The sequence below is a fragment of the Camellia sinensis genome, chromosome 1 (genome assembly GCF_055761805.1).
Source record: "Camellia sinensis isolate YWXY chromosome 1, ASM5576180v1, whole genome shotgun sequence".
Lineage (NCBI taxonomy): Eukaryota > Viridiplantae > Streptophyta > Magnoliopsida > Ericales > Theaceae > Camellia > Camellia sinensis.
In genome coordinates, this window is record NC_138961.1 from 193,333,435 (window position 1) to 193,341,290 (window position 7,856).

The 7,856-nt window shown below is 33.2% G+C and overlaps 1 pseudogene; it reads left to right on the plus strand.

Moving 5' to 3' along the window:
- The first annotated feature begins 1,312 nt into the window (after window positions 1-1,312).
- Window positions 1,313-2,358, plus strand: LOC145821825 (2-oxoglutarate-dependent dioxygenase DAO pseudogene; annotated as a pseudogene).
- Window positions 2,359-7,856: the final 5,498 nt, after the last annotated feature.

Below are 7,856 nucleotides of genomic sequence, written 5' to 3' on the forward strand. Positions count from 1 at the left end.
TTAAAATAATTTTGAATTGTATGTTTAGTTATGAGTTGTAAATTTTTGTATCACATATCAAATGTCACATCAATAATTCCCCACTCAAATCAAACCTCTTTTCCAAAACTATTTTCAAAACTCTTTACCAAACAAATTTTCTACACTCAAATCATAACTCCACAACACACAAACTCAAAATACAACTCATACTCTCAAATCACATTTACAAAACTCTACCAAACGCTACCTTAAAGTTCCTCAATATTTTTACAGAAAAAATTTAACTCAGAAAAATTTTGCCCGACCCAAAGAAATTTCAATTTTCACGGAGAAATTTTTTTGAATTCATAGAAAAATTCCAAAATTAAATTTCTCTGAGTCAGACAAAATTTTTAAGTCAAATTTTCTCTGTGAAAATGTTGAGAGACCTTAACTACTATAAAAATATTATATGTCTTTTATCTTATAAAATTTTAATATTAAGGATCTTAAAAAAAATTCACATTTTTCAAAATCTATTGATGGGGATTTTTTTTTTAAAAAAATTAGCATAAATTACAAATACAGTCCTCATATTTAAAATACAAATGGTCCTTTGTATAGTCTAGAAATTAGAAATGCTTCTTGTCAAAACTTTTTATTTAACATAATTAATTAAAAAAATAAAATTATTAATTGCTCTTTTATATAATAAGTAAATTATTAAAGCATTTTGTTGCTGCCACAAAAATATAAACTCAAAGCATCATTTGTAAATTGTTGGCAGCATAAAACCCAAAACCACCTTGAGCAAGTAAAGTGTTCAAAATTTTCACCTTCTCATCAAACATAAACAAATTTTATTGGATGTATTGGGGTATTTCAAAAAAGTTAAAAAATCACTATCTTATTTAAGTCACATCATTTTATTTAAATTACATCACCTCTTTACAACATCACTTCAAACTCAACTCATATTTCACAAAAAGTCAAAAAGTACACTTATTTAGATCATCCCAAATCACCCATATTCACAAAATTATTTAAGAAGTTAAAAAGTGAGAAAAAAAATACAAAAATAAATAATTTTTATCCTCTTTATTTTTTAATACGTTTGTTAATAAAAATAAAAAATCATTTTTAAACACTTCAAGTTTTTTCATATTATATTTTAATTAAAAATTATTGAAAAAGTCACTGTCCAAACAGACGCATAGCAACATTTCGCTGCTACCCGCAACAATATAAATTCAATGCATCATTCCTTAATTGTTTGGTGCACAAAACTCAAAACAAGCTTCAGGAAGTAAATTGTCCTTAATTTCCACTCTTTCATCAAACATAAGAAAAAATGGCCACAAATAATCAGTGTAATGTGGCAGTGATTGATCTACAAGACTTTCCAGGGCAATCGAGGAAGATGATAGAGGCATGCGAGGAATTGGGTTGTTTCAGGATCACCAACCACCATCAATTCCTCCCTCCAACACTGTCGGTGGAGATGAGTGCGGTGATTTGGTCACTCTTCGACCTTCGGGTCGAAATCAAGCGGCGGAACACCGACGTCATCTCCGGCAGTGGGTACAAGGCACCTAGCCAAATAAATCCTCATTATGAGGCCTTTGGCCTTTATGATATAGCCTCTCATGAAGCTGTTAATGACTTTTGTTCTCTCTTAAATGCCTCTCCTCACCAAAGGTTTGTTGTTAGCTCTATCTTTCTTCTTAGTTCAGTTTTAATTTGTTTATTCTATTCAAATTACGCAGTAAAATTAAAAAAATTTGTTACACATATAATAGCTGAAATAATGGAGACTAAAATAACAATTGAGTCTAGTATTTACCCTAGAGTTTATATTTTCTTGTATAAAATGTGATTAATGAACAACCAATTTCTTCAACTTGTAACTTCTGAACAAGGTTGTTAAAATCGAAATCTTAGGTGAGATTGTTGGAAATGACTTGCGGATCAGAATGTAGAATTAGATTGAGAATCATAAGATTAAACTTTCAATACAAAATAAAATAAAAAATTACCAATAATGATAATGTTTGTTAAATAATTTTAAAAATGTTAATTTTTTTTATTATATAATTCATGTTTTATGTAACTACAAATTAGAGGAGATGATTGGAGAAGGAATTTATAGTCAAATTTCTTACATTGATATGCATACATACATATTATCATATTAGAAGAATTAAATAACAATACAAATATAATACATTTTTTGGTGCAATTCTACACTATTTTATGATTAGGATATCACTTTAAGATCCTATTAAATTTAATTCACAATACGATCCTAATCGTTTGACTCAATTAAGGTTATAAAATAATAAAATCCTATGATTTGGATTGAGATTTTGATAATCGTTGCTACTGAATAGACATTAGAACTTCAACTTATATATTATAGTTTTTATTATTGTTGATGACACTACAAGAAATGTCGCTTTTGGCTACCAAAATATTGGTCGCCAAAAGTCCAAAATTTGGTTGCCGAAACCATTTAGCGACCAAAATTTTTTGTCGCTAAGCTTGTCGCCTTTACCCTGTCGGCGATAGTATTGGCGACTAAAATTTGTTTGGTCGCCGAAAGTGTACACATTTGGCTACTAATCTTAGTTTAGTCGGCAAAAGGTATGTTTTCGCCACTAAAGTATTAGTCGCCGAATGTGACCTTTGGCTACTAACATTCGTTTGGTCGGCGAATGTGTTACTTTTTGCTACGAAAGAATTAGTCACTGAAAGTTAACATTTGGCTACGAATCCATACTTAGTCAGCAATAGTGACATTTCGGCTACTAATTTTTTAGTCACTAAAAGTTCTACATAAAAATTTTAACCAACTATTCCTTACTTTTTGCTACCAAATGTTTTAGTCGCCAAATGTTTTTGCTACTAAATTATTAGTAGCCAAAAAATTCCAACTATGTATTTGGCTACCAAAATATTTGGTGGCCAAATATTTTCTGTTTTTTTTTTTTTTATTTTCCAAAAAAAATTCTAAACAACCTACATCCATGTTTAATACAACCTGTACGTACATAACCCAAGATTCAATATAACCCATCAACGCTAAATATATTATCAAGCATTCAACAACGTGCACACATTCTAGTTCCAACCATCCAAAACATTAAAAATAAACGTCCAATTCTATATATAATACAAATTCCATACGAACCAAGTCTAATCCAACGTCAATAATTTCATTTCATACATAAAACAAGACTAACCAAATTAATTTCCAAAAAGGACATATGTACCACAACATGTCCTAACTTAAACTTGTTTGTCAGAATCTGTCTTTTACATACATATTTTAAGCAGATTATATGAAGGCTTATAAATACTAGACTAGGCACATGTGCAAAAAAATAGTGAATGTTTCGATTTCTCTCAGCATTATCAAACCAAAGAATCTTTTTGAATCATGGCAGCGCAACCATCATTGTCCGTTTTGCAGCCTCACGCTTCATCTCTGCTGCTTTGCCACTGCCACGAAAGTACATGTAAACATCCTGCATAATATAAATAAAATGAAAAACTAATAAGATTAATACCAAGTGAAGGTAGTTCCACTAAATAAAAATGGACATTTGCACTCCCCAGTTTGACATCCACTAAATTAGCCTATCTCTATGCATAAAAATAGTAAACAGGTTCAACATCCACTAAATTAGTCTGATAAAGTCAACTTACCCCAGTTTGAGGGGTTTAATGAATGAAGAGCATTACAACAACAACAACCCACAAAAATCATAAATAAAAATAGAGATTTATATATAGGTGGGTGAAGAGGAAAAAAATAACTAACATATGAGAAACAAGCGACATTTGCACTCCCATAATATTCAAGCTGGTAATGATGAACATAGTAAAGGCCAGAAATATTCTATTCAGAAGGCAAACAATTTAGCATTTGCAGTTTGCTTCCTAAGGTAAGACAGAATCACATTAAAAGCATTGAACAAGCTTCAAGAAATTTTGTAATTGAAACCAAGTGTATTTGGATTTACGTCACATTGGGACTAATAATGATGTAAATGATAGCTAACTCTCATGCTTGTAGTTTTGTCTCCTTTTTGACTTCACTGGCAATATGGACACCAACCCAACCTCACCTCTTGTTTTGTATAGTTAAAAATGATAATATATATATATATATATACTAGCGTATGCCCGTGCCTAAAGGCACGATGTAAATAATATTAAGATTAAAATACAGTGATAATTTATTTTGATGATATAATTTGTGGATTAAATTTTATAATAACTAATCATCCTTAAATTTTAAAAATTTGTAATTATATCAAGTGATATCAAGGACAACAGTGATATCAAAAATTTTTGGTGGTATTGGAGCATGTTACAACATAAACAAGTGATTATTTGGTGGTATTGGAGCATTACTCCATATCTCTTATCACTTGACAACAGCAACCAACTACAATAGAAAAAAACAACAAAAAATAAAAAAGAGAGGCAACAAAACAAAAGCATACCACACACTCATCAACAGCAACAAACTAGCAATAGCCACTAATCAAGCAACCAACAGCAGCATCCAATGGTCTATTTTTTGATTGCATATTAGAGTTTGATACGCTATTGATACTAAAATTGACAATGACAACTTACTTGAAACATGAAAATAACACTAAAAAAGAGGAAAATATTGCTTTCCCTATCCCATGAACTATTTTGATAAGTGAAATATTTACCCCGATTAAAAGGTTGCATTTCATGACTCCTAAAAGAGGATCTCTAATGTGTTTGTGGAGAAGCTTGGTCCGAAATGCCACTAGATCCATTTGTCGCCTTATTTATACAATAAAATTCACATGAGTTTGCATAAATTTAGAAAATGATAATATATGATAAATACATCATTTGGATAGTTTCCCCGTGATGATACCAACAATTATTACTCGGACTAATTCCATAGGATACCATGTGATCATGTACAGCTTCTAGGGTCAACATGTATGAATTCACACATCTCATACATGGACATGGAAATTGTCCATCATTAGATACATTGTGAGAAGCAAACTCCAAAATTCTTTAACCCCTTGCACATCATCTCTTGACAATCTACTCTTTTTCATCCAACTCTTATCCATTGATTGATAATTAAATAAACTAAAGTACCATAAAATAAAATAAAAAGTTAAATATATTGTATAGAGTAATATATAGTAACATAAAAAGGCACTACCTAAACCTGCTTTGATAACTTCTAGACTTGCTATTTTATTCCATATTTAGTTTCAAATCAAATTCGTGCAAGAAAAAGGCAATGATGATCCATAAGATGTGTATCCTAAGAAACACAAAACATAGAACAAAAAAAAAAAGAAAAAAAAGGAAGCAACTTGTTTTACAACTAATATGAAAATAAATATTTGCTAGATAAGAACACTAAGACAAACTGTAAGTTCTTTTACAACTTTAAAGCGAAAATTACATGTTTTGCTATTCATTTTTCTACATGTTTTGTGAAGTATGGTGCGAAAATGGGTACTTGTCAAGACTCCTAAGACCATAAACAACAGTGATTCTATGGGTTACATATGCCTAACACATTCTGAAAATATGAATTTGGGTTTGCATGATGGTTGCTAAACTAGTAAAAAGGGTGGGATGTTTCAAAGTTCTTCTTTAGTTGTGTATTTGGATTCAACAAAAAAAAGGGGCAAAATTCAATGTTGTATTTTCTCTAATCACATTATTAGGCCAAGAAAACATTACAAGTATACAAGCATTAAAATAATGGACAACAATTTTCTCACAAAAAATAATAATAAAAAAAAATATATAAAAATAAAATAACAGAACAAAAGATTACAATAAAGAAAAAGCTTGTTGTGGCATTTTATCAAACATATACAAGACGCATAATGATTCCTCATTGCTATTCATAAATGTGTGTAGCATCAACAACAATTTATTCACTTCAATGACTATATTGGTTAAAATATGAATATCATAATCAGAATAGAACATGTTAATCATTCTATATTCAAGTATTTTTTTTTCCTCAAATTAAAATCATTCAAGTGTTTCATGAACCTTTCAAAGTAGAGAAGTTTTGGACATGCTAGAAGCAATGAATGGAATGGCTTTTATCTTATCATAATAAAATAATGGACAACAATTTTCTTAAAAAAATAAAAATAAAAATAAATAAATAAATAAATAGTATCCTATGTTCAATCTACAATCTAGAAGGATATACTAGCAGTGGTAGTTTCTAAACCTGATCTTCATAATTTCTATGTTAGCTATACTCATATATTGATTGGGAATGGGGCTAGGACTCTGTTCTGGGAGGATAGGTGGATTAGGGCTAGTTGTTTAAAGGAAGTGTTCCCTAGACTTTTTTCTTTGACGAGTAGGATTAGGGGGATGTACAGATTGGTTGGTTCGGCTTGAATGGATCAACTGACAACCCTGGATTGCTAAGTGATGAGCCAAATAAGAATGGAGAAACTTAAATAAAACCAGAGGGAAAAGAAGCAGAGATAGCTATAGTGACCAGAAGGGCTGATGAGAAAGGAAAGCTGTTGGAGAACGCTAGTGTGGAAAACCTAGCCCCAGAACTGGGCGCTATGAACACTGGGGATACTAAACAGGAAGCTGCACTGAGGCAGTTTGAACGAGAAATGATTGAGGATAGCGGGGAAACTATAAATTCACAACACCCTATGAGGGATACCTATGATGTGAAGGTGATACAAGCAGAGCTGGACAACTGTTTGTCAGCCGCTGAGAGCAAATGGTGGAATGATAATGATCTGCATTTGGCCAACACCGACGAAGACTAGGGCGAGTTCCTTCTGGACAATATGTGGTATGTCGAGGAAATAGACCATTTGACAAGAAGTGGGCGGTATTTTAAACCGCTACACCTATATTAAGCAGAGGCATCTGGAAAAGATAGAGAGGCCGAGAAACAGAAAGAGAAACAACTGGAAGAAAAGGCAGTGTTAAAACAACTCAAGAAAATTCAAGCTGACATCTCAATCTGGGGTCTTCTCATGGCCTCCCGGTTACACTAACAGGCAGTGTTGTCGGCAATGGACAAGGCTAAATTGTCCATTGATACCACGCCTGAACAGCTTGTGGGTTTGGTCTTTCCGAGTGATGCCAGGCCAACTCTTACCTTCACTGACAAAGAGCTGCCGCCGAAAGGCTCAGCTTACAACAAACCGTTATACATATCTGTGGAGTACAAGGAGAAATGGGTGCCGGTGGTGTTGGTAGATACCGGTTCGGCCATTAATGTCTGTCCTTCTTACACTGCCCATGCAATTGGCCTCAAACCAGCAGACTTTGTTCCCCCAACCCAAGTGATTCGGGCATATGATAACATGAGTAAAGAGGTCATGGGCATAGTGCAAGTTAGAGCCTCAATGGGCCCAGTTGAGAAAGAGGTCGAGTTTCATGTCTTGGATGTGTTGGCTACCTTCAATTTGCTGTTAGGGAGACCCTGGTTGCACTATGTGAAGGCTGTCTCCACCATTCTTTACCAAATGTTGAAGTACCCTCATGGGGGAGGAGTGGCAATTATTTTTGGAAATTCATCCATCCATTTGCCGCTAGAGGTGACTACTCCAATACTAGAGACCAACCATGGCGAGAAGAATGTATTCCTCTCGGAATTCACTCTGGCTGAAGCCCGGGTAGTGCAGACTATTCTGGCCGCAAACGAAGGCATGTACGTCAGCGCCCAGTCCATCTATTTCATGAACAAACTGCAACATGTTCCAGGAATGGGACTCGGGAAAAGTGGCCGGAAAGGTGTTGCAGCATTGACAGATATGCCACACAATCCACATGCCTTCGAACTGGGTTATATGGCCACCAAAGAGAACTAGATAAGG